General features: G+C 37.6%; 1 long non-coding RNA gene across 1 annotated transcript in view; it reads left to right on the top strand.

The window, feature by feature from the left end:
• Window positions 1–19,406: 19,406 nt before the first annotated feature.
• Window positions 19,407–25,658, top strand: part of LOC112951242 — a 45,132-nt gene continuing 38,880 nt past the window's right edge. Inside the window, exon 1 of the long non-coding RNA XR_003250162.1 lies at window positions 19,407–19,699. This is a non-coding gene — a long non-coding RNA (uncharacterized LOC112951242). The remainder of the gene's footprint in view (window positions 19,700–25,658) is intronic.

Raw genomic sequence — 25,658 nt, 5'->3', positions numbered from 1 at the left:
TTTGTTTGAGGTTCCTGATAGTAAAGATGGTAACTATGTTCCGTTAACAAGTATTTCTTTGAGAAACGAAACTATAGACAAAGCAAACTCACTGATGGACACACGGCAAAGACATCTGCTGACAACATAAAATCTGATATTTAGAGAAAGAATATGCTAAAACTAATATATTGAGATACTCATTTTCTGTTAGCTTCCTGAAAATAAGGGAGGTTCCAAACACATTAAATAAAACGACAGTTATGCTCGATAATGTATTTAAGTCTAGCAGGAATAAGATACGTAATGCAGGAACCTTTTCCCCTCTGTGCGTGTTCCTGAGACTGAGCATATGGTCAACAGCTGGAATTTATGAAACTCTACATGCCATGAAACATTACTGGGCGTGTTGTCACTGCACCATGATGACAACAGTGGAAGGAGCAGAGAAAGGAAGCTATGCACACCGAATGCATTTCAGGGTAAGAAAGGAAAGTGAGGATGCAAGTAATTCAAATAACAGAAGTACAAGCAAAATAAGAGCATTCATTTAAAAAACTCGCTGTTGACAGTTAGTTATTAAGTCCTTCACTCAAAGTACAGCCAGCTTCAGGAGAGCAAGTTGAATGTTACAATATGTAGGGAACAGGATAATGTGAAAACAGAACTACAGGATTACAAGTGGCCTCCCCAGATTTAGTCCCTTGATATTTCAGGCAACTCTTCCATACAGTCTCTTTTACAAATTCAACAGGCCTCATCTGAGATGAGTTTGGTTGCTTGCCCAAGACAACAACTGAAAGACTGTTTCAGAAATCTCTCCTCTAATGTTAAAAAAAACCTAATGGTCTATTTTGTAGGCTACACTTTCTCATAACTAATTTACATATATTGTCTATGCAAATGCATAATTGTTCTTCCATCCAGCACTTCATTCATCTGATGTGTTAGTTGAAAAGGAGCATATTAAAGTGAGCATGTTCGCATCAAATTAAGTAAACTCATGTCCCATGTCTTCTGAGCCTTTCACATTGAAGGAGAAAGCCATGTGATGGTTGCTAAAGTATGTCTTTGTCCATATTTATTAACAGTTGCTCCAGATTTGCAGCATACTCTATGTAAATGTAAATGATAAATCTCTAATCTCCTCAGGGTAATGCTCTGACTTCATTAAAGTGCAGGAATGAGTTAAAATGAAAATAAGTACAAATACAAATACAAGCTTCCAAATGACCTATGTGTCTCTGGAAATAGCTATAAACAGAACCTAAAGATATTGCTTTAGGCTTAAATCTCATGAATTGCATTTGCTAAGAAAGACATGTTTAAAAACAGATTTTTTTAGGAAATTTAGGGCATTTCTTTTTATAAGGAGGTTTAGCGTACTGTGTTAAGAAAACAATTCTACAAATCTTGTGTACAGAAGTTGTACTTTCAGTGCTTTTTACAAGTGCATTTGGAAAAAATATATAAGCTAAGCATTAAATATGAATATGAGAACATTTAATTTACTCTTTTTTTTAAAAATCCTGTTGTGCGTATTATTTCCAATATACCCCATCTGATATTGCCAAAACATTATTTTAAACATCAAATACTAGTTAATTTTTAACTTCTAACTTCACCCACACTACTACAAAATCACTACTATGATTTTGGCATATCAGAAAATATGCAAGTTTTAAGAATACTCTAATGTGTTGCTGACTCTTTTGCACTTCTGAGCCATTTTACTTATGACAAGACTGTATCCTTAAGGCATCATATCAATCCAAAATAAACATACTAATTTGGCACATGGATTGGAAGAATCTATGAGAATAATATTTATGAGGAGAAATGATTTTTAAACAAACATTGTAGATTATGAGAAAGAGAGGTAAATAATTCTTTAAAAAAATAATGAAAGGGAGGAAAAACAAACTAACACAAGTAAAATAATACATTTAGAAAAGAGAAATGTGGGAAGAAGGAAAGACAAAGCAGTATGATAAATACAGAGCAAACTGTTCTGGACACTTGCTTACTATGACTTCTTTTCTATGTGGGGTGCAAAAAAGACATTAAAGCGAAGTCTGTACTATCTGTATCTAGTGTTAGTACTGATGCAAGATAACAACCCTCTGGCGCCTTTTAAGGAGAGGAGAAGCTACTTGCTTTATGTAGCCAGCCTTGCCTCTTTTAACAGAAAAGATTCTGGTTTCTCAGTTGTATGGGAGCCAACTGGTGGCTGTACAATAGCCATTTCACTTAACTGTCGCATTATCAGTATTTAGCTTCTTCCTTCGTGATGTCCATTAAGACAGATCTGTATCATGCAAAACATGATTCTCTTGCTTTCATTCTTAAATGTAGAGCATTTCTGTGGTGCTTTCAAAGTTGATTTTAAAACTGAAAAATATTTTCTACAATATTTCTTCAGTATTTTTTTTCTTTTTTTTTTTTTTTTGAGAACAGCCACAGCGTGTTTATTCCTTGTGCCAGATCCTCTTGAATTACTGAACTTCTTTAATACAAATCAAGGCTTTATTGCCAGAACCAGGTAATTTCTCTTGACCTAAAGAATCTGAAACCACAGCAGACGTGTAGATTGTGTAGGCACTAACATCCTATGAGTAACTTTGTTCTTTGTCCGTGCACAAGTTCTTTTTTTTTTTTTTTTTGCTAATGAGCTCATAATTAGATCCACTTCTGTATTAAATTGGTGACTGCATCAGTTTAAACCACTGATTTACTAATATAAATTTAGTCTGATCATGAAAATAAAAAGTTTGTTACATCCAATTTCAACATCAATCATAATGACAGAGAACAGAACACCTATATAAATGAGGTTAAAAAATAGCAGTCTATTTGCTTTTGTTTCCATATTAAATGTAGATCCCTCTCTGGTATTCCTGGTGATAAAAACAAGATTGATGCAGCAGTCACCTGCTATCTCAGTCAGCTATCTCAAGGAATTAGATTTGTGGTATATAATGCAACAGTGTCTAATTTTCTACTCACATCATACTGTTTCCCTCTGTTTTATTCATGGCTATTGAGCATGTCTCACGTGAGTTGAAGTGACTTACCATACCATATTGTTTAATAGCTCATGTTGCACTGTCTATGCCAGTTCTTCATTAAAGGAAGAATCCCCTGCTTGCATACAGTATATCTTCATAGAAGAGATTCTGGGATTTTACCTATTTTTATTGCTTTCATACTTTATATGGAAAAAGTGAAATGTAAAACACTGCATTTTTGGGCAATTAACACAGTACTTTATCCTTAAGTACTATGTGCTAAAAATAGTGGCTTTATCCTTTCAAAAGTATTTTTTTTTTGCTGATACTTGCCTTTCACATTTGGTTGCCTTGCATGTACATATATATTCTATTTGCACGGTTTGTGTTACTACTGTATTTGCGTCACCTAATTTAAAACAGACTTTCTGCTGTTTTCAACTATAATGGGCTTGTGGCTCAGTATATGAAGCAGAATTGACTGCTCAAAATGTGAAACTCTGATGCTAGACATTCCGGCTAGGTCTTTACAGACAGGAATGTGCATTTGTCTGGGCAAGCATTATAGACCTACGGGTACTTAGCTCTTTTAATGACAGCTTGAATATGCTGAAGTCATAGACTACACACATATAAAAAAAAAAAGGATAGAAACATTCATTTTAAAGAAAAGAAGAAACTGCACTGGCACAGTCCCAGCATTTGCAATATAGATCTCCACATGGTATAAACTATGGAAGAATTTGTCCAAGAAACATTGAAAGTGGAATAAAATGTCTTAGGCATATAAAGTCCTGATTGTAAACTGTGCAACTTAAGAGAAATTCCTTGCTCTCCTTCAGAAATTAAATGTTTACCAATAGGGGAATGTCCTACTAAAAAAAAATCTCCTGAGCATAGCTCCTAACCATCGTTTACTTTAGAAATTTAGCTATATCTGCACAGGAATGCAAACATATTAAATCCACGAATCTTCTGAAGAAGTTTTAAATTTTCAAACATGAGATAACTTATCCCATTTTGCAGTCTCACCTCCACTTTTTGGAGAAATCAGAGACTTCATGTTGCTCTGGTAATGACAACCACAAACCATGAGACCAGCTACAAATGAATTCAAGGAAGGACCTCAGGGTACTGAGCTGTTTTTCTCTTCGTGGGGAGGAGGGGTCCTCTCTGGAAAATGTGAGGAGAGAACGAAGAATGAGAGGAAGAAGGCCTAGCACAGGAGAGAGATGAGGAGTTTGAACCCTGCTCTAGCAGAAGATTCTTTGGATGGGCTGATGGGAAATAAGACTGCTGAAAGTCCAAGTCTATTTTATTTCAGTTCAGTTTATAAAAACATGCCGCTTTGAGCTGCCTACTGAGAGCTGCCTCCTTATTTCGACTGCAACAACTTCAAAAAGTCCCATTGTGGCTTTGCCTTCTAGAGCTTCCCATGAAAACCTTCAGCCACCATGACCAGGGAGAAGAGCAATGGAACAAAATGGATCTGACGGGCACAGAGAAATGCACTGTAATCCCAAAGTCTTTATTCCATAGGAAATCAACTAGAAAATACTCAGTGTTCCTGATTCCTGGCTTAAGAGGTGCTCAAGATATCATTGCCAACCCAAACCTCTCCGTGGTTCTCCAGCAGCCTGGCTGTTTGGATTGGTAGGATACCTCTTAGCAAGCCTCCAAGTGCCAGGGCACTGGCAAGACTTTCCTTAGAAGCTCCACAGCTGTTCGCATAGCTCTCGTTGTGTCCCAGAACAGCAGGCATGGTGCCCAGGCCACCACTGTGAAAGAGGAGACACTAAAGCTCTGCTTTAACTGTTACAGTGTGTCAGTCTGATGTGTTGGATTGAGGTTAAAACAACCCATAGTCCATGGTGCTAATAACTCTGTTAAATAATGTAATGGAAAGAAGGAAAAATAGCACTTGTTTTAGATCTGTTTTTATCACTGGCATAAAGTTAATTTCCAAGGTAATGCACTAAGTTGGTTTTAATTGGATTTTTTATGGTTAAGTATGATTTTACTATGAATTGAGAGGAAAATGTTACGAGAAAGCAGAGAGCTCATGTTTATACTGTATTATGCAGCAAGGCACGAGACTCCCGAAAGGCAGGAAATGGATTGTTTGCATTGGTAATTCTCTCTTTTTTTTTTCCATTCTGAAACTCTAGCTGTTCCTCAGGACCATTCCTCTGTCTGCTCAGGAGCTAAAGAAGATTTCCTGTCTGTGGAGGAAGAACAGCGTGGTCAAGGCAGAACAAGTCAAGTCAGTTCTTTTTTGTTTGTTTGTTTCCTTTCTTTTTTGTTCAAGTCAATGCAGTTCAACAAAAATAAGTGTGGCCATATCATGTGAGATCAACACTGTGTCTAATCCAGCATCCTGTCTGAGATGGTGGTCAGGGTAGGGAAGTTTACAGGAGGGTAAGGACCTCTCCCAGGTACTTCCATCTTCTGGGAATCTGCTCTTGAAAGCCTTTATGAGATGGAAACATCTGCATCATCATGCTTGAAAGCAAATGATGAACATATTCAACATAAATTTGTGTGATTCCTTTCTGAACCTGTTTATACCTTTGGCATTCAAAATATTGCAGCTGCGAGTATTACCGTGTCTAGATGAAAGACTGGAAAAAGTGCTTCCTTTCTAAAATTTAAATCTATAATTTAGATAGTTTCTTCCAGGTTCTTCAGGTGGATGCTTGTTATGAGAAATAGTAAGAAATAATTCCAGACCACTTTCTATATTATCTTATATATTTTCTTATGTCTAGGTCAGTTCATTCAAAGGTGACAAGTCCTGATCTTTGACATTTGTTCTTCTCCAGAAACCATTCCATAACTCTGTGTAAATGGTTACCTTCCATCTATTTAGTATAATAGTGGAGCATCCTGTCTGAAAGGTGAGAACCAGTAACAGTGTTGGGGATGTAAATGTGCTAGGGATTTAGTCAGTGTACAATGATTTTCACCTGTTTCTGTTATTTCATTCCTTAACTTTTTTAACTTCTATTTGTCTTTTTCTCAGCATCTGACTACTAAACTGCAGTTTTCAGAAAATTATCCAAAGTACTTCTTAAGTGAGTAGTAATAATTTGTACAAACTCCAACATGATGTTGTTTATTTTAAAGTATTATATTCAGTCTCAAATACACGGGTCTCTTTACAAAGGCTTAAGTGTCCCATCACCATTATATGGTGAAATTAGATCAGAACTCTGTGTCTGTGTGAGTAGATGTGTGTGGCACAGGGGCAGCGGGAGGGATCCTCTGTTTAACCATCACAGAGCAGATCTCAGCTCACAGTTCTCGCGAGGAAAGCAGAATTTGGATTGCAGGTTTTGAGGTATCCATTTAATATACCGTTAAGAAATGTAACACTCCTCTCAGGTTATTTAATACATTTCAGCATATGTCGGAATTTTTGTATGCTGGTCTGTGTGAAAGAAGACTGTTGAAGTCATCATCTTGGAAACTTTCTGTTGGAGCTGTTCCTTTGAAGTGATATGTGCTTATACAATCTAATCATTTCACATATACATGCTACAATTAGTGAAGTGGTCTTTGTTTATTTATGTCTCTTTCTGTCACTAACAGAGAAATGTGTATTGTTGTGATTCTTAATGCTTAGTGTTTCCCAGTAGACTACTTTATGATCTAACTGCAAATTTCTGAATTATAAGCTTTATAATAATTCTCCTTTTATTCAAGCCAAAGTTATTATGCTTATACTAGTTATTTTCTAGCCACATTTTCCACTGTGTTAGCTAAATGAAAATAAGGCTTTTTTGTAAGGTTATATATTTAGAGAAAACTCTACAAAATTGCCCCTGTATTAATAGAAGCCAGAGCATTCCTGGGTGGTGGCTCAGCACATTACCACGTGAGCTGGCTGCTCTGGAAAAGGCATAATTTGATCTTGACAGTTTTCCTGCATTCTCTGGTAGTTACAGAGAACAAGTGACCACAGTTCGGTTCCTCCAGCAGAAAGTGGAGCTAAGAACCACACTGGTGCTGACTTGCATGTTTCTGAGTTTCAACAGGAGACGCATCAGTTTCATTGTTGCGAGTCCTGAGCTAGTGAAGACGCAGAAAACTAAAATAGCAAAATGATCCCAGGCTGACATTTTTTCATGGAAAGCTTCTTCAGTGGAAGAGCTGCCTGTCAGCTTCAGCTGATGTCTCCGTATAGGCTAAAAGGCTGGATAGTGTTGTGCAAGAGCCAGCAGGAATGTCAAGCTACATTTACACCTTCGTGTCCATAAACACTAGACATTGCAGAGGAAAGTACCTGCTGCAGAGTTGTGCTGCTCGCTGTTTTTCTTCCCCTTGCTAGACAGACATCTTGATTCCCAGGGAAGGCAGTAATAGTAGCTTAAGTGATGTCCAAGGAATACATTTCCCCAGAAGATGAAAGAGCTAACAGAAGGTTGGCGAGCTTGGAGAAAAACAGAGATTTCCTATCAGCAGCTGCTCCTGAGCAAGAGAGGGAGTTCAAAGGCCAGGTACTGATCTCAGCTGCAGCCGGGCAAATCCGGAGTAGCTGTATGTGAAAACAGTGGAGTGGTTCAAGATTCACATCAGCATGAACAAAACTCAGATGCAGTGAGTGGAAACTCCTTTATGGATAGAGTGCATACTTAAACTGCTACGTTTATTTCATGCTTCCTATACCCTACCATATTAATACCCGAACATCGGTAAATTCTATTTGTAGCTTTTTCTGCAGGTCTTTTTAAGTTAATGTTTTCTTTTTCATGACTTAGCTTATGTCTAGCAGCATAGAAAGGGTGATACGCTAGTAGCTTTTGACGGTGTTTTACTTAAGTCATGAAGGTGTTTGGATTTGTGGTGCTAGGGATGGACATCGACTAGAAGCCAAGCAGGGATTTATAGGCAGATCTCTCCCACGCTGCTGCCGGGATAGCAGGGGAAAAAGTTGGAAGGCTGCCTGGAGCAGAGGAGAAGTGAGCCTGGCCTGTGCACAGCATGTGGAAGTTGCTGCTTAACACACATAAGCTGCAGCTCAGACAGGCCAGGCGTAGGTGACAGATGCTGCATCTCCACGAGAATAAACAAGTAGACCAGCAAGAGGGCAAACATAAACATGCAGAGCTGTAGGCTGGAAGAGCACTGATGCTGACTCTGCTGTGAACAGATAGTACATATAATTCAGAAGATAAAGATGTAATAATGTTTAAGCAAAGAGTTTAGAATAGAATATATAGAATAGAGATATTATATATATAGAATAGAAATGTTATCTATATATATAGAATATATAGAAATAGAATAGAAATATCACCTTAATTTCTAGTGACCTCATGAAAATTCTTGTTGTTTCATTGAAATGAATACCCTGTGTTTGGAAGGACATACAAAGATTGAGTATGTCTGTAGCAGATGAGACATATGCCTCTTTTTTACTCAGTTTCTGATTCATTAACTAGAAAGTTTTATAAGGAGTAATCCATTTCTAATGATATCATTCGAACTATATAAATTGCAAACATTGTCTATAAATTTACAAATACATTTGCAAAGAAAGCAAAGAAATTAAGGCTATCAGGGACTAAGCAGTAATGCTCAGAACTTGCTGCAGAATTGGATGCAGAGCACTGGTTCATTCCACGAGGTAGCGTGTACTAGCTCCACTCTGTCAGTGTCATCAGCTGCTATGCACCTCTCATCCACGCAGCTATGACACTACATGCTTTGCAAAAGGAACACTTACTTTAACATGAAAGTTCTATTTAAGTGACAATTCCTGAAGTAGAGATGCAACACCCACATACCACTACTAAGCTAAGCATCAAAAAAGCTATGTCTAAGGATTAAGCTGTTCTCTAAACTCTGCTGTAAGAAACCACCTTGAACTCTAAGCGAATGGCAGTCTAATATTCATCTGAAAATATGACCTATATTTAAAAAAATAAACACACAAAATACTCACCTGGTCTATTTAATTATTAGTTACAGAAACAATAACTATCAAAATACTTACATGCAAGCTTCTATACATCAAACTGACCTCTCTTTTCCCATTAGACTTCTAGATGCTTTTGCTGTTTACACAACAGTAGACTAATGGTTTTGGACACCTGGTATCCACTTTGGCACCTCTGAAAAAACAGAAACTGTATTTTACTTGTGGTCTAGACATAATAGGACCTGTCAAGTTATTTACCTCATTCCAACACCACTTAAGTTGCTTATCAAGATGGGGTTAACCTTCTGTCCCATGGAAAAGATAATGTTAATATCAGTGTTTATAAGCAGTAGATATTTCCATGGTTCGTATAGTTCAGACTGTAGAAGCATCACTGCTTAATATTTTGTTCAATATACACTAAAATTTATATTTATTTCTTTTTTTACCTTTCAGAGATTGGAATCAAACTCCCAAATCGATGTAATAAACCTACCAGAGGAAAAAAATGAATTTCATGAATTTTTAAATTAAGGATTTCCCAGTTTACACAGAGAAGAGATTTAGATGTCATCTTTTTCTGGACGTTTACTGTGTTCATTTGCCTTTTTGTGTTTCTCTGCTGAACAGTCACTGTTAGCACAAGTTCCAGACTTCATGCATGCACACCTCTATGTACACACACACATAGAGACGTGCAGGCAGCCATGTGTAGTAAGGCAAGCCGTATGTGAAATACCAGATTATTATGCATCTTATTTCAAAAATGAAGACACCTGAGCTGAGTGAGTGGGGTAATGGTGCATGAGGAAGCTTTATGGTCCATAAGAGCAAGACTGGAGGCTCCAGCTCCCGGAGGAATGTGTGCAGGGACACAGCCTGGTGTGCAGGAATTCTCCAGGATGGAGCATGGCATGAAAGGAGGTGGAGAGAGAGCTCTAGGGAGCCTGCCAAAGGCTAGTGACTTCGTGAAGAGACAGTTGGCTGCTGCCTTAGCACTTTCCAGCAGCATTGGAAGGACCCTCTCACATTTTTGTCCTAATATTATCTCTTACTTTATTATTATCTTCCTAATAGTAAAGCCACTAGTATAAGCAGTCACTGCAAGAAATCAAGAAATATATATATATTTTTTAACAACTTTAATTTTTCCATAAACTGCACTGGATTGCAATGTAAAACGTGAACCTAAACTTTCCCTGGGAATATTTTTATTGCCTCCAATGAAATTCTCCTGAATGCTAAATAAACTTTGTAGGTATTGATGCAAAAAAGGTTTCTTTTCTTGTTAAGATGCTTAGGATGACTAGAACAAAGTCTAGTAGACTAATGTCTCTAAGTCACTTTCAGCAAGACATCTTGCTATCTACCTTGATAATCAAATAGAAAATAAAATCTAGCAGATTATGATTCCTGACCTTTACAACTGCTTATTACTCAGCCCTTTTAATGAAACTGGAAATCTGACATATTCTTCAATGGAGACCTGCCTCAAGTCTTCTCAGCAGATGATTATGCAAACAGAGGAAGAGGAGGAGGAAGAGCAGGCACTCTTGTGGCAGGAAAAGGAGGAGCAAAGGTACAAACTGGCTGTTGCTGCTAGTCCAGGAAGCTGAGTGCAAGTTGAGGCATAACCAAAGCTGCCCACTCTGCAAGCAACTGCTGCCTCTGCTTCTCTAAACCTCTTGGTGACAGTGAGAGCACCCAGGGTCTGGCAAACACTGCATGGGCAGCAGGTGAATGGAGACAAAGAAATGGTTGAAGTGGCAGGCTGGTCTCTCATCTAACCATTGCTTTTCTTTTACTTATTGTTTCTGATATTCTTGTTTTTTTTTTACAGTAATAATGGCAGAAGTTCACAGGCAGATGAAGATACCAATGCCACTAAGTGGTCACAGACATGTTACAGATTCTGAAATTCATTCTTGGTAAGTTGGCAAACTTCATTTTGCTGGGTCAAGAATTGTATTAGTCTGGTTTTAATTTTAAGGACATATGAATTGGCTTACAGAAAGCAAACAGTGGTGCGTCTGGTATCCTGTCCAACAAGTGGTCAGCGCCAGATGCTTCCTAGGAAAGTGAAAAAGCTGCTGCAGCCCTTCTAATTTTATCTTTAACTAAAGAATGCATGCTGGAAGAGGAACTTCTACCTGCAAATTGAGACTAGAATTATCAACATTATCACTAGAGGAAGAGGATGGTGATTATTTTGTTTATTTTTAGTGTTGCTTATGATGTAGTAGACATGTCTGAAAAGATAAAAGCAGGAGAAGCAGCACTAGTCAGAGTTAGCTGAAAGAGAAAAGGAAATGGGAAGAGCAATCAGCAAATTATATATTTTATGGATGTATTTGCTTGACTCATTCTGAGTTCACCACCAATTCACCAACACAATTGTTGATTATAAAGTGAAACCAAAATGAGAGCTTTGTAGAAGAGTTACTGGAAGTTATAGAATGTACATTAATCAAAACCTGTCCTATGTCATTGGGGCTGGGTCACTAAGTAGGAAGTCATATGAAAGCAGTTTGAGGCTATCTGCAGTAACCAACTGTTTCTGAATTTTGTAGAATCAGTGTTCTTCTGATGTTGCATTTTGAGTGAGCTTTCTTGCATGTACTGATGTCAAAAGCTCACCAAATGACAAAGCAATTTGGCCTTATACCCAGAGTGGTTTTACTTCAATGATAAGATATTAATGTAGTCACTAACAGGATGATCCAGAATACAGTTTTCAACCTGATTAAGCTTACGAATTTAGGTAAATCAGTATAAGTTGAACTCTTAATCTTAAATTTATAATCTGAAATTCCTTAGGTACTTTTGAATGGTTTCCCTCTGGGGCAATCTGAAAGCTATTTGGCAGATTATGATAAATCAGAGATTATGATAAATTCAGAATGCAAAAAATGTTGATTTCTAACCACAAAATATCTATTTCAGTATATTACTGTACATTTTTCTCTTTATTTCGCTTTATTATTCTGTTAGTCACAGTAAGGCGAGAGATTTTTCTTCTCTAACAGCCTCTGGCATACAGTAGTTATTCAGCTAACTATTGGCATATGTTCTTGAAATTCCTGCCCAGAAGATGACCTGTAGACTAAACAAAATCTGTGGAATCTGTTGCGCTACTTAGATAAAACTAAACAATTGGTACTTTAAAAAGCAACAGGTAACACTATAGTAAGAAGTTATCTCAGCTTTATTTTTTACTTTGCTGAGAAGAAAAGTTGTTGAATGAGTTGCACATGGACCACATAATTCTCAGTCCCTGATTTTGAAAGCACTCCAAAAATCATTCTTTCATCTTCTAATGGTGTTTAATTCCAGCAGCAGAAAGGCTTCATGACTGTAGTAAACACAATGCTGGAAATATCTAACTGCTTGGCTGTGCCACAAAATTTCAGTGACACGTGCGTTTTAGTTGCACTTTTGTATTTTATCATATAAAATGAGCTTGCAAAACACACAGGCCATTTAAAAATCAATAGTTAATGTCTTGCCTAAGATCAGCACTCACTTTTCAAGTAGGTGTGATTGATAGGTGGGAGAAATGATAATATCAGAAATATTTCTGAATCAAATATTTTAATTAGTAATTCTAATAAACTTTTTTTTTCAATATTATGATTACACTTAAATACAGAATTTTTAAACCAGTTGACAAACCGGAAGAGTGTAACTGAGGATGTATAAAGTCTGTGATTTTGTTAATGCCATCTAGTGCAATGCTGACTACCTCAGTTTGGTGCATCAAGCAGCATGCTCTATTGGACAACAGAGAAGTTGCCATCAAATTCATGAAACCTCAATGAGAAAGTGTGGTTTGCACCATAGACTAAGGGAAGCAGAGGTGAAGAGAGAATTTGGCTTGCTGGGCTTGGGGTTGTCCCTTCAGAAAATCTGGTCTTATTTAGAAATTTAGAGGATATATGAACTCAGCAGGGCATGATAAAATCCTGCTAACTCATTGGAACAGACAGGAGTCTTTGACTTAAAAAAAACATTTTGAAGACTAATTATTTTGACAGCTGTTTCTGTTCCTTTAGTTGACAGATCTCACCAATGAGATGGGCAATAGGAATGGCTTAATGCAGTCAGGGATGCTGTGAGAGCAGCAGGCTGAATGATCAGAAGAGCTTCCAGAGACCCATATGTTAGATACCAGTGGAAGTCATCCAAAGTACAGGTAAGTCTCCAGACTCCTCTTCCACGGCTCCCACCAGCTTAGCAGCCACAGCACTAACTGGACTAGCAGGAGTGGACCAGCTGGTACCTTCTCATGGATTCATTGTGTGCTAGAAGAACTGTGAAGTAAATTAACAGGAGGTTTTAAGTTCACGTCAGTCTAAAGATAAATGTTTGAATATCATTTGAAGAATCATTCCTTGAAGACAAAATATTTTTAATTTTCATATTAATCTGCTCAGGTGAATACTGGTCTGAACTGTTATTTATCTAAAACCAAAATTGGCTCTGACTTACCACCAAGAACCTGCACAATCACTTTGAAAGGCTCTTTAGATATCTCTGTTGCTTGAAATGAGGAATGAAGTTATACTTCTGTTTTAAAAATAGACATATCAAGACCTAGCAAGAGTGAATTAATTCTCAGGTTACTTTAAGAATGGGCCTACAACACACTCAGAAGCAGGCTTGACCAAGGGCTGAGAAAAAATATGAAATCACATGTTAAATTCTTCATTTACTCAGATGCCAGATCTCATTGTTTCTTGAACTAGAAAAAAAAAAAAAAGAGGCTTTTTATATTCTGTGACTCCATCAATATCCCAGAGATTTTCTTCCTTTTCCCAAAGATATTAATTTTCCCTGCCCTCTCATTTATATTAATGATTTTCTTTGTGAGCTATTTGGTCTTATAGCTCTGGAATCTCCAAAAATTATCAGGAATTTTGTTTGATCCTACCCTGCAGTTTCCCAAGGAAATACTTCAGCTACAAACATTCGCCTGCTGCCAATATTGAGAATATCTTGAAAATATTCTTAAAACCCCATTTCAGTCCTTTTTTTCACTATTTTTTTACACAAGCAACTGAGGAATATAGACATGGCTCCCCCTTGCCAGGTCTAAATAGCTTCAATGCCAGGGATAATGCAGAAGTGAGCAGAAGTGGGTACTTAATTGGGGAAAAAAACATCCATGCCTAGTCCAGATGCCTCCAGAACGATGGTGGTTGTTGCTCTTGCTGCAGACATGGACCATGAAGGTGTGCGGTGCCGTAGCTGCTGCAAGGAGACCTGTTTCTTCACACAGCAAGAGCTCCCTCTACCTCTTCTGTTGCCAGGATCACCTCTCTGTCCAAATTCCCAGGGAAGCAAAAATCAATTTTGCCTACTTTCCGAAATGCCTTTAACTGCTTCTGACAGCTGCAGGTTGGAGGTCAAAGGGGCGGATTCAGAGGGGAAGGAAGGAAAAGCAGATGTGGGAGGGAATGCTGCCTCTTCTGCCCCTTGGGCTATGGAGAGGTTTCACAAAATGTGATGTCACTTGCTCAGTTCAGATTCTTTATTCATGACCTAATCCCAAGTAAATGCACTTTTATTATTCTATGCAGTGTTGTATTTGTCGTCAGCAGGACTGCTCTTCCAGCGGGCTCTTATGCTGAAGGATGAGAGCAAACGAAAAGAGAAAGAATGGGAACATGCATGGAAAATCTCTGTGGCTCATTCTTTTTTAATATCATTTTGCATTAAACATTTGGGTCCCATAAAGATGTTTAAGTTTCACTTCTTTTTTCAAGGAACACTGTGTGGACTCTTGATAGATTTCTCAGACGTGAGGAGGACTTGAAGTTGGGTACATTTAAAAATAAAGTCTTTCCTCTTGACTCGCACTTTGGGGTAAAAGAGAACCAGAGTTCTGGTTATAGAAAGGGAAGTTTTCCTAAAAGAATCAGAGAGCTGCTGGGTCTGTAAAGCATCATTATTATTATAAATGGAGTTTTTCAGAATAATGTACATTAGTTTCATGCATGAAGATTTCAGATAATGGTAAATCCCAAGGAAAGGATTACAAACATAAACTTGGTAGTTAGCCCCCAGACCTCCTCGTGGCCCCTGTGCCAGTACCATGTGTTAAAAGGGGAAAGATGGAGCACAGGATGCAAAAACTGTGTCATCTGTATGTGAGATCACACCAGCAGCATCTACCAATGTTGCTCCATTACTCTATTCCCTGAATTGCACTTTCATTTTTTTAATTAAGTACAATTTCAAAGTGTTCCTCTTTAAAAGTGAGACCTATTTACTATGTTATATATGTTTAGATTACATTGCATGCCAGAGATTTATATGGCATTTTAGATGGCATTAACTGTGGAAAAATGGCCAGAACTCTTTTCTCTATCACACACAAGTTGAAGGATTATGTCTATTTTTACTCAATCAAAAAATGCCCTGTTCCAAGAGATGCCAATTGATGCAGCCCCTTTGTACTTAGAACAGCTGGAGATTTAATTTAAACTAATGAGCTGGTAGTATGAATAAATTCCTGTTGATTAGAACATTCTAATTTAATTTATAAAATATATTTTAAGTTAACTATTTGAGAAAGTCTTGTTAAAAGCCTGCTGTGGCTGCTTATACTGAGAAGATGTATGAGAGGGTGGCTACACATGGAAGTTCTGTTGAAAAGTGTTGACTTTTCATCATCGAGAATCTTTTCTCCTTGGCTAGGATGAAATGCCAAGTCTCTTTCTTGCACACTGGGAACGTCCTGAAAGATCCTTCGGCAGTATTATGTCCAGGAAAAAGGATCTCAAACAAGATGCGTATCCTGAAGAAAATGGAAACAGGAAAAACGAAATCTAATGATGTCAACTGATGTCTAATAAAGTAAGAAAAAGCTCTGATCTCAATATAAATACTGAACCCAGGAAAACTTGGGTTTTTTCTTTAAGTTGAAATATCAAATTGACAAATATAAATAATACAAAAACAAATACAGAAAGTTTGAAGTTTTATCATAAAGTGAGGTTTCTTAAAATTTCATGATTTTCTCCTCCCCAATATTGTCTTACTCCTGATACAAATGTAGATATCTTGGTTTCTTTTCTACCAGATATTGATCACGTAATTTTTGAAGTTAAGTTTCTCCTTTGCTATTTTAATTATTTCCTGAAAATCTTTGAAAAATTATTGGCATGACACTTTTTCTACAGCTATAAGGTATATATTTCATAATATAATAAAATGGTGATGATTTTATTATCATTAAGTTTGTATCTTGCGGTTGCTTTTCTGAGAAAATCATTCCAAAGCAATGTTTTTGTTTTTGTTTTTGTTTTCTGAATAATCAGAACATATTTTTTAGGAAACTAACCTACTTTATGGATTTTTGTTTGCGGTAAGAAAAATTAGAGCACTCAATGAGAATGTAACAGTATCCTTTTTGTGAGAAAATTAATTTGAAGGCTGATGGTAACGTAGAAGATTCAACTGATGATGTAAAATTTGCTTTTATGTAACACTCCAATTTGATATATGATGTATTGCAGTTTTAATAAGTTTTTCCAGGCCCTGAACTTGAATATTTTGTAGTAGATTTATTTCATTCTTATTACCAATGTTAATTAATTAGTCTTCAGGCCAGAAATCTGTGATTTTGCTAGAGTACATTCGGGTTTTTAATTTTTACTTTCATATTTCATACCGTTAATTAGATCGTTTACGCTGACATTATGCCATTTTGCTCTGGCTTTTCTATGTTCCTTATAAGACTCTTCAGTGGGACATATTTTGAAGAGGCAGCAGCTTTTCTTGTGATCAACACAAATGTTTGTTTAAAACATAATTGATTCTCACATTAAGTAAAATCAGTATTTTCCTCTCTCTTCTCCTATGGATGTCTTAGATGTATTTGATATACAAAATCTGATTAAGTTCCACTAATTTTTTATAGGGTGTTTGTTTATAATTTTGAATTTCATATGGCTCCAATATTTAACTTTGAACACTCCACTGGTTTCCATGGTTCCTTAGGAATGATGATTCTTTTCTACTATACCATCAGCTAACAAATATTGGATTGTTCTGGTCACCAAGCTTGCTTCTTTCTGATATTTTTAAGTATGCCTTCCTCTGGAATTACCTTTTTTAACCCCCCAGATAAGCAATTCTAGGAAAAAGGGGAGGGGGGGAAAACCTTGCTTTGTCTAGAGTATGAATTTACTTGTTCATTAGAAATTTTTGCTTTGCTCCAGTTACAGGATAGATTTTTCATTAGCAGGAGTGTGGAAAATAAAATGGAAGAAGTATGCTATAGGGTAGAATCTTCCCTAAATGGCTTCAGGGTAACAAAAAATAAATGTAACTCTGAAAGTATTTATGTCAAGAACCAATAGCATATAATTAGCAGCCAAAGCATAGAAGAGGTTTTCCCTGATATATATCTAGCTGTAAAATACTCACTTCTGTCTGGAAATTCCATTTTATTATGTAATATATTTTGGAGCAAATCAGCAACTATTGAGCCAAGACACAAGTGCTACGAGAAGTGGAATTTTCATTACTGCAAAACCACTGCTGTACCTTTCAACTGCTTTAAGTAAATCACTGAAAGAAAAAAAATGTGTGAACTAAATATGGTACTTAAAAAACAATCCCTGTACTTTGGTGCATTTTAAATATAGCTAAGAGTGTAAGGTATGTCATTGCAAGAAGCAGTGGGGTAGACACTTTAGGGAGAAAAAGCATATATGGCCTTAAGTGTTCTTCATTTTTCTCTTCACAATGTGCTTAAGTATTTAAGGATTAAGGAGTGCAGAGAAGTTGCTTTGTCCTTCACGTACCATCCAGTCATTCCTGCCTCCTCAGACTGGCCATATAACCTGTGTGGCACACAACAGTTGGGGACAAAAAACTGAGAAGGACACACACTCATTCTTACTACAAATATCACCAGTTTTAAAATATCCAGGATGTGCTTGTGCATGGACCAGAGGTGTGAAATATGTTAACCAGGCAAAGAAACCAGCTATGTGCCCTGCTCCTTCAGTCCTGCTCACTTCTGGCAACAGGCCACTGATGCATACATAAGAAATCTATTAAGATCCTCTTAAATAATCAAGCAGAAGTTTCAGATGTGAGACTTGGAACACAGCTTAAACAATTTTGTTTTACAAATCTTAGATTTAGAGTTACAATTTGCAAACTTTATCAGTTTCCCATCAGACACAGGCTGCAACCTGGACTGCATCTTTGACAATTCCATAATCTGGTTTTGGGGTAATGCCACCATCTAGCACTCACCATAAATGGTAGCCAAAGGGACATGACAAAGGCTAAGAAAACAATTTATATGGCATGAGGGAAACAGCCAATTGCTTCTACCAGAATTTAGTAACATTGTGTAATAATAATAAAAGTATTAAAAGGAATTTTTTTTTACAAAAGCTGGGAAAACTTGAACTTGTGGTTCTTACTGCAGAAAAACCCATTCTGTGGGTAATTCATTGAGCATCTGCTGTTCTTATTGTATTAAAGTTATAATTGGCTTAAGAAAGCCACCTTATTACCAGTGTTGCTAAATTAATTTATTTGTAAATCTATTGATGTTTTGATGTTTTTCTTAACTCCTCTGAAGATGTTTTTCTGAACATAAACCTGGACTGTTTTGCAATCTCTCTGAGTGAGAAAAGTCAGGAGAGCACATAGTAAGAGCCCTATTATAGTCAAAGAACTGTATCACTCACTTATAAATTCATTTACTATTTGATGACTGTTCCCTTAGACAAGCTGATCAAGCAGACATGCTTTTACAACATTAATTAGAGCAGGCAGTTGGAACAGGTGATATTTGTGTTGGGATTTTTGATATTTCATTGCAGACTGGATTGTAAAGGTAATGGTGAAAGCATCATTACCTTTGGTTTCTGTAACTTAATCATGTAATATAGTTCATTAAAGAAAAATCTTGTATCAAAATGGAAGTTAGTAGATATTTAGGTTAAGTATACATTCAGTAGATGTTTAAGTATCAGTATACATTGCCAAGTACTCATGTATTTCACATGGATTTTACATTGGACCACTCAGTCCATTGAGTATTTGCTCATTCTAGGTCATGCAAATCACATTTTTCAACTGCCCAAGCTAAGTAGTGTTGCCACAGCTTGGGTGTTCGACCAGCTAAGGGAAGAATTAGCAAACAGAAAATAAATTCAGTTATTTTCATACAACCCTATTTCTTATCATGCTTGTTGGTAAGGAAAACTTTTAAAAAAGCTTTTATTTCAGGATTCAAATAATCACAAGTTAGGGTAGGAAAAAGTGATTTTGCAATACATATGCATTAATTAGTTACCTAAGTACAGACAAACTTGGTGCAGCTGTGTAGGGGATATAAGTGTGGGCTTTCCCAGGGGTTCTGCCCCCCCCCCCCCCCCCCNCCCCCCCCTTGGGAATAGGAAAGGTGCAAATAGGAAGGAATCCACCATCATTTTTTTCCTCACCCCCTTTTTCTTTCTTTCCGCCTTTTCTTTCCTTCTCCTTCTCTAACCACTATTGCTTGGCCTGTGTTCCTTCTAGCTGCCATTTGCTCTTCCTTTGTAAAGGGCTCTTTGCTAACAATAGCATGAAGCTGCTTGCCAAGCAGAATCATCCGAATGAGTGCTTTATTCTTTCTTTGCTGATAGCTGTCTTTTATTTTCCCTTTGAAGAATTCCCTACTTTTCTTTGAATTATCCAAAGGAACTTTCTGGATGCTGCAGTGGAAACTTGCAGTTCTTCTGTATTGTCAGCCAAAGCAGCATGGACTCCAAAAGGGGTAAGTGATTTTAAGACAATGTTGATGGTCTTAGGAGCAACAGTTCTGCTCCCTGCTTCTCATCGCTACCCTGCAAAGTGGTCCCTGTAAGGAAACAGTAACTACTGGGACAGGTAAGACATATATTGAATCTGTTAATTCTAAGAGGTGCAGTAAATCATGAGTGTCAAGAAGTATTTGTAAGGGGAAAAAAAAAATAAAAGCAAATGTTAATGGTGGTTCATTGTGCCCTCCTGTTTTTTTTCCCTAGCCTGTTTAAAGGGCAAGGATTTCAGTGAGCCACAAAAGTGGGCCCCCAAAAATGTATAAGGTAGTGCCTAAAATAGAAGCAATATAACTGTGCCCCTACCATGCTCTGTAATGATAAAGCAATGTGTTGTGTAATGGCAGCAAACTAGCTTGTAAAAGTGCTCCCTTATTTGCTCTTTTTTCCTTCTTCTGCTTATTGGCTTCACCCATAAGGAATATTACGTTTAGCTAAGTAGCAGGCTTGGTTATATTTTGCTGCTTTCCGGAATGAAATGCTGCAAATCTTATATTATATGGGTCTGCTTAGATTAAGTTACTATACAGTGTTGAGGCCTAGAACTCTGCTCTTGAGGACCTCCCAGTCCCAAGACAGGATATTTTGTGGCTATTTTATTCTCTGCAGGTAAGGGAGCTGTTAAGTCTTCCCTTAAAAACTACAAGCTATGAGCATGGCACAGAGTCTTTATTTATGTCAATGTGTGGTAATCTTCACACATTGTTATGAACACAACACATGGACAACATGTGTTTTCCAATTAGCAAGGTAGCTTGAGGATTAGAGCTGGTTTTTAGTATCCCTGGTGAAGGACTTTGCTCTCTAGGCAGCCGATTGAAGTTTTGCTCAGCACAGAATGAACTACCCCTGTGTTAGGGAGCTGGTGGGTGCAATAATGTGTGTTGCCTCTGCCTGAACTTGGCTTAAAAATAATACTTTAGTTAAGTGAATGCAAATATGCATGTGAATCATCTTGTAGGAATTTATTATTTTTACTATGAATTTTCATTTGTGGCCGACAGCAAGTGCCAACTTGCATTCATTTAGAGCTGCATTCAGGATGTAATGAAGTTAGTGAAGAGTTTCCTTTGCTTTAGGTGAGAGCTAAATGAAGTCCGTATAGAAACTTCTATTTTGATAGTCTATTTTTTTCCTGCTTTTGCATGCTAAAAGGACTAGATAGAATTTTTAGCAGTCAAATAAAACTTCCAAAAACAGGTTTTCTTAGTACCTAAGAAATCCAGATATTATAATAGAAGCTTTTTAAAAAGCATGAACCTCAATTCTCCTTTTTTTTTTTTTTTTTTTGGCTTGTCATTCTGAAAGTTGTCATGTTTTTTCCGATTAGCTATTTTTGTAGAGGATCCAGCGCTCTAGTGCTTTGATAATCCAATAGACAAAACCAAAATAGTTATGCTTGCAAACAGAGACTTCACTTTGATGGGATGCCAGCAGTCATTATAATTTGCAGTTTGGATTTGAGATTGCTAGTTTCCCAAAACAATGGCCTGTGTCCCAGAAAGATGTTGTTATCAAGTCTTTGTTAGTAAATAGCCTTCCCATATGCAAGTATTCACTTCTTTTGTTTGTTTTTAGTGGGAATATTTGTTAACAGGCGTCTAATGCTGTGAAATAATATTCAATGACAATACCGTGACAGAATTGGTTACTCATTATATATTGTGGTTGTTCTTAGGCACCTAAAATACCATTTTAGAGATACTTGTGTATCTTGACTCATTAGAGATTATAATTTCCTTTATGATAGTGAATAATGTCCATTGCTCTATCTGTGCTTTCTTTATAGTAAAAGCTGAAAGGAGCTCTTTCAGGCTACTGGGTAATTAGTACATATTTTCAAAATTCTTTCCTGAGCTGCTATCCAGCTCAGGGAGGAAGGAAGAAAATGAGGGAGAGACCTAACAACACAACCTTCCAAATCTGCAACAGGAAACTAAATAAGAAAAGTTTAATCCCTTTGGGCCCTGGAGTCCAATTTTCCAGACATGAGCTCCACTGGAATTCACGGCCAGGGACTTAGATTCTCTTGATATATTTTGTTGACTTATCTAACTTGGACTCTTTGTTCTAGTGTTTGATTCCTGACTACTGAAAGCGTATCTGCCTATTTCATTTCTAAAGACCCAAGCAAAACAAGCACGCTAGTCAATTGGCTCCTGTCCATATGGGTTGCGTTGCTGTTTGCCTCTCTTATTTTTGGCAATATAATCCAGACAACCAGGTGAAATGCTGCAACAGTTGGCCGATGCGTGAGAGCTTCTGTGTCTGGGGAGTGAAAGGCTGCCTTCTTCTAGATGAAGCTAACTGATGTGAAGGCGGTAGATTTTAGTAAGTAAAACTCCCTCTTGTGATACAACTTCCTTAACTCCTGAAATTCTTGCTCTTCCTGCAAAAAGCAGCAAACAAAACTGCAAAAATGAATATATAAGAGGTACTTCAGAAAGAGCCATATGGGAGCGCACAGCTGTAGGCTCCGACTTCCTCCATGGTGGAGTCCTGCTGGCAGGAGGTCAGAAACTTTCCCAGTTTTGCCTGGTGCAGAAATGACACATTGAGCTATGAGGCTCTTCTGTACTTCTAATGCCACCTGAGTTTGTAATGAAGTTGAACAGTGACCACTTTCAGCAACTAGATTTGGATTTTTTTTTTTTCCTCCCCAAATGCTTAGAAAGCAAGTTTGGTGCCTTTTCCTAAGGAGTTAAATAGTAATATTATTTAGAAAAAATAATGGTGATCAAATGTTATCGTTTGCCTTTAGTGAAAAGAAAACATCAGTAGTTAATGGGAGAGGCAAAATGTGTTTGCCCTCCCTGTGACCTTCCACTGGAAGGAAGAGCGTTTGTGTTTGAAGAAACGAAAATCACAGAGGACAACTGCTCAAGTAACCAAATGAAATGTATTTATAGCAACAAATGCTTCATCTTTTCAAGTTAATTGTCAAAAAACTAGTGCATTGTGTGTGTATTAAACATGGGGTTTTTACGATGCTTATGTAACAGTGAATTCCTATTTACTTGTTTGTGAGGGAAGCCAGAAGCTGCAGATCTGGTTGTCAGAGGTCTGAATACTGCTGACTTGTGACTGTCAGGGTGCTCCGGGCAGCTCTGTGTGTGCAGGGGTAGAGGAAAGATGCTGGGTAGGAATTCCAGTGCTGGGCATCTCCTCTCGATGTGTCCTTGGAATGAGGCCTGGGCTGGGGGGAGATGCTCTGCCAGCCTCACTGCTGCTCTTGCTGCCTCCTCCGGTGTGTTTTTTTTTCCCCTTTAGGGAGCTGCATATTTTTTAGAATAATTCCTGTATTGTCTTTGAGCTCATTGCACGTCCTAGATCCAGTACAAACTCACTAGGTGTCTTTCCAGTGATTGCTAGCTCTGAAATAATAAGATGAAGTTCTTTCTCAGTGTTTTGTTCTACTGATGCACTGAAAGTGGCTGAAGGTAGTAATCCACAAGCGTTAGTATTCAGAGAGCCAATGTTTCTTGAGTGCATTTTGTTTGGCTTTTGTTTGCCCCAATAACTGGGACCATGAAAGACCTTAAAGTATGCATTTATTGGCGCCAGAGGTAAAAACCTCCATTAGCTTAGAAGTCAAAACTGGTCTCCCACACAGTTTTGAGGAAAAGCACAATTAGAGCTTAAATGCCAAGCATTTTATGGGATGCATTATGTAGCAGTTTTATACTTGCTTCTGCTTAACATTATATTTATTTAGTTATCAACAGCACTGAATAATTTATTTAACTGCTGGTGTAAATAACCTTATGTTCATGGTTATCTTTTTTTTTCCTCCTCCTTTGTTATAGTCTTTTTTTCATGTCTTTTAGCTTAACATTCCAAAATTATTATTCACTCTAAAATTACACAAAAGATCCTAAGAGATACACCAGCCACTGTTATTGTATGCTACTGGGTGAATCCTTAATTTGAATTGCTTATCATAGCTGTGGCTGCTATAAAAGACAGAAGCTCTAGGACACCTACATGAGGTAAAGACACCAGTGAGGAACAATTTCATTGCTGGGAAATTCTTACTTAAAAAGGCCAAAAATAATGTAGAGAACAAATGAATTCAAGCCACATAGCAGGGAAGGAGCAAGGTTAGCATCTCAGTGCCACTCATCTTAAATATTATTTTTAGAGTTTAACCACCAAATCCTAACAACCTCCTCTTAAAAACCACTTACCTTCTCTAGCTTAAGGTGGCAGGATCACAAATTTTCTCTAGATATTAGTGTCATAAGTTGTAAAATGGCACTTCATGTTAAGTATGAATGGCACAAATAGAGTGTCTAGTAGTGTATGGAAGTGCTGGTTGTCTATATTTCATTATTTTGCTAGAGGAAGTGCCTTAGTTGGCACTTGGTATTGTATTGCTCCCAATATTGGCATGATCTCTTGTATGCTTATGTTATGTTTATTTTTCTAATTAGATAAAAACAAAGTACCTGGAATGTGATGTAAGTGCAGGACAGGATTCTTTATTACAAGTGACTATTTTCTCCACTTGGTCTAAAGAAATGCTCTCCCACTGAACCAAGAGATGTTGTAGTTCAGTGGTTCTTTAGAAGATGAGATCCAGCTGTTTGAAATGTGAATAGTCAAAAGCAATATTACTTAAACGAGCCTGCAGAGTCTTTGTGGCTCAGTGGGATAACGTCTCTGATCCATGCTGCTTATTCCTGGGAAGCCGACAGTCCCGTCCTATCGTGTCCTGGATGGTCTGGCCATGTGGCAGGGCTGGCAGGCAGCTGTGGGGCCCTTGGGAGTGATGGAAGTTGGGAAGCAGCCACGTTTCACTGCCTTGGCTCTTGCAGCCTCTTCCCAGCCCCTGCTGCTCCTGGGCCAGAGGGGTTTGGGTGTGGGCTGGGAGCAGCTCTGGGCACATCAGCAGCTCCAGCCCGTCACACTAAGGGCACAGCATATATGTTATATATATATATGTAGACAACATATAACATATGAATACATAACATATATATATACACATATATATAACATATAACATATATGTTATTTGCCATATATATACGGGAATATATATACGTATATATAACATATATATACATATATATCACATATAACATACAACATATAACAACATGAAAGTGTCCTGCCTGCCCTACCAGGGAGGTACCACCATGCAAATATACAATCTACAGCTTCAATTTAGTTATTTGCCGTAATCCTGTTTTTCTCCAGCTATTTCCCAATAATACATACGTAAATACCATTGACATATAGGAAATTCAGTAGATGCGTTGCTGTGAGACGGATCTGAAGCCATCTGATTAACCCCTTGGATATTTGGGAGTGTGTTATGCACTGAAACTGGAGCATGGGTGGAGTCATCCAAATTCCTGCTGCCCTTTATCCTGGGATGAAGAACAGCTTAGATGTTAAGTCACCAGCCATCTTTGCCCTGCAACCCTTTGTTCTTTATTAGCAGGGAATAGCACTTCTATCTCTATTCAGAGTATAATTGTGTTCCCAAGGTTCAGGTCATTCAAATAGAAGAAGAAAGCTGGCCAAGAGTACATCTGGAAACAACGTTAGAAGCAGACGATTCTGTGTGCTGGGCTCTTTGGAAGAGCTGTAAATTGCACAGAAAGGCATCACACCTCTGATATTCCAGTAGGGTAGCAAAATGTTTGCAAGTGACTTCTGTAATAATGCCAGCTTCTGGGATGGCTGGCAGCAACTGGATAGTTACGGGTTTTCTTTTGGTATGGAACGTTAATTCATGGATACCTTTGCAATTATAGTAATTAATATCTTATATCTCTGTATGACTCTGCCCTGTTCAACTGGGGAGATGCTTTATTAAAATAATTCCTATGAAATGGTTTCTTGGGATGATCCTAAGGCAGTCACTTGAACCATTTCCATCCCTAGCTCTAGTATAACGAGAGGTTA

This window comes from Nothoprocta perdicaria, unplaced genomic scaffold, assembly GCF_003342845.1.
Source record: "Nothoprocta perdicaria isolate Ctin4 unplaced genomic scaffold, notPer1 scaffold_34, whole genome shotgun sequence".
NCBI lineage: Eukaryota > Metazoa > Chordata > Aves > Tinamiformes > Tinamidae > Nothoprocta > Nothoprocta perdicaria.
The sequence above is the reverse complement of the archived record's forward strand: the minus strand, read 5'-3'. Positions and strand labels throughout refer to the sequence as shown.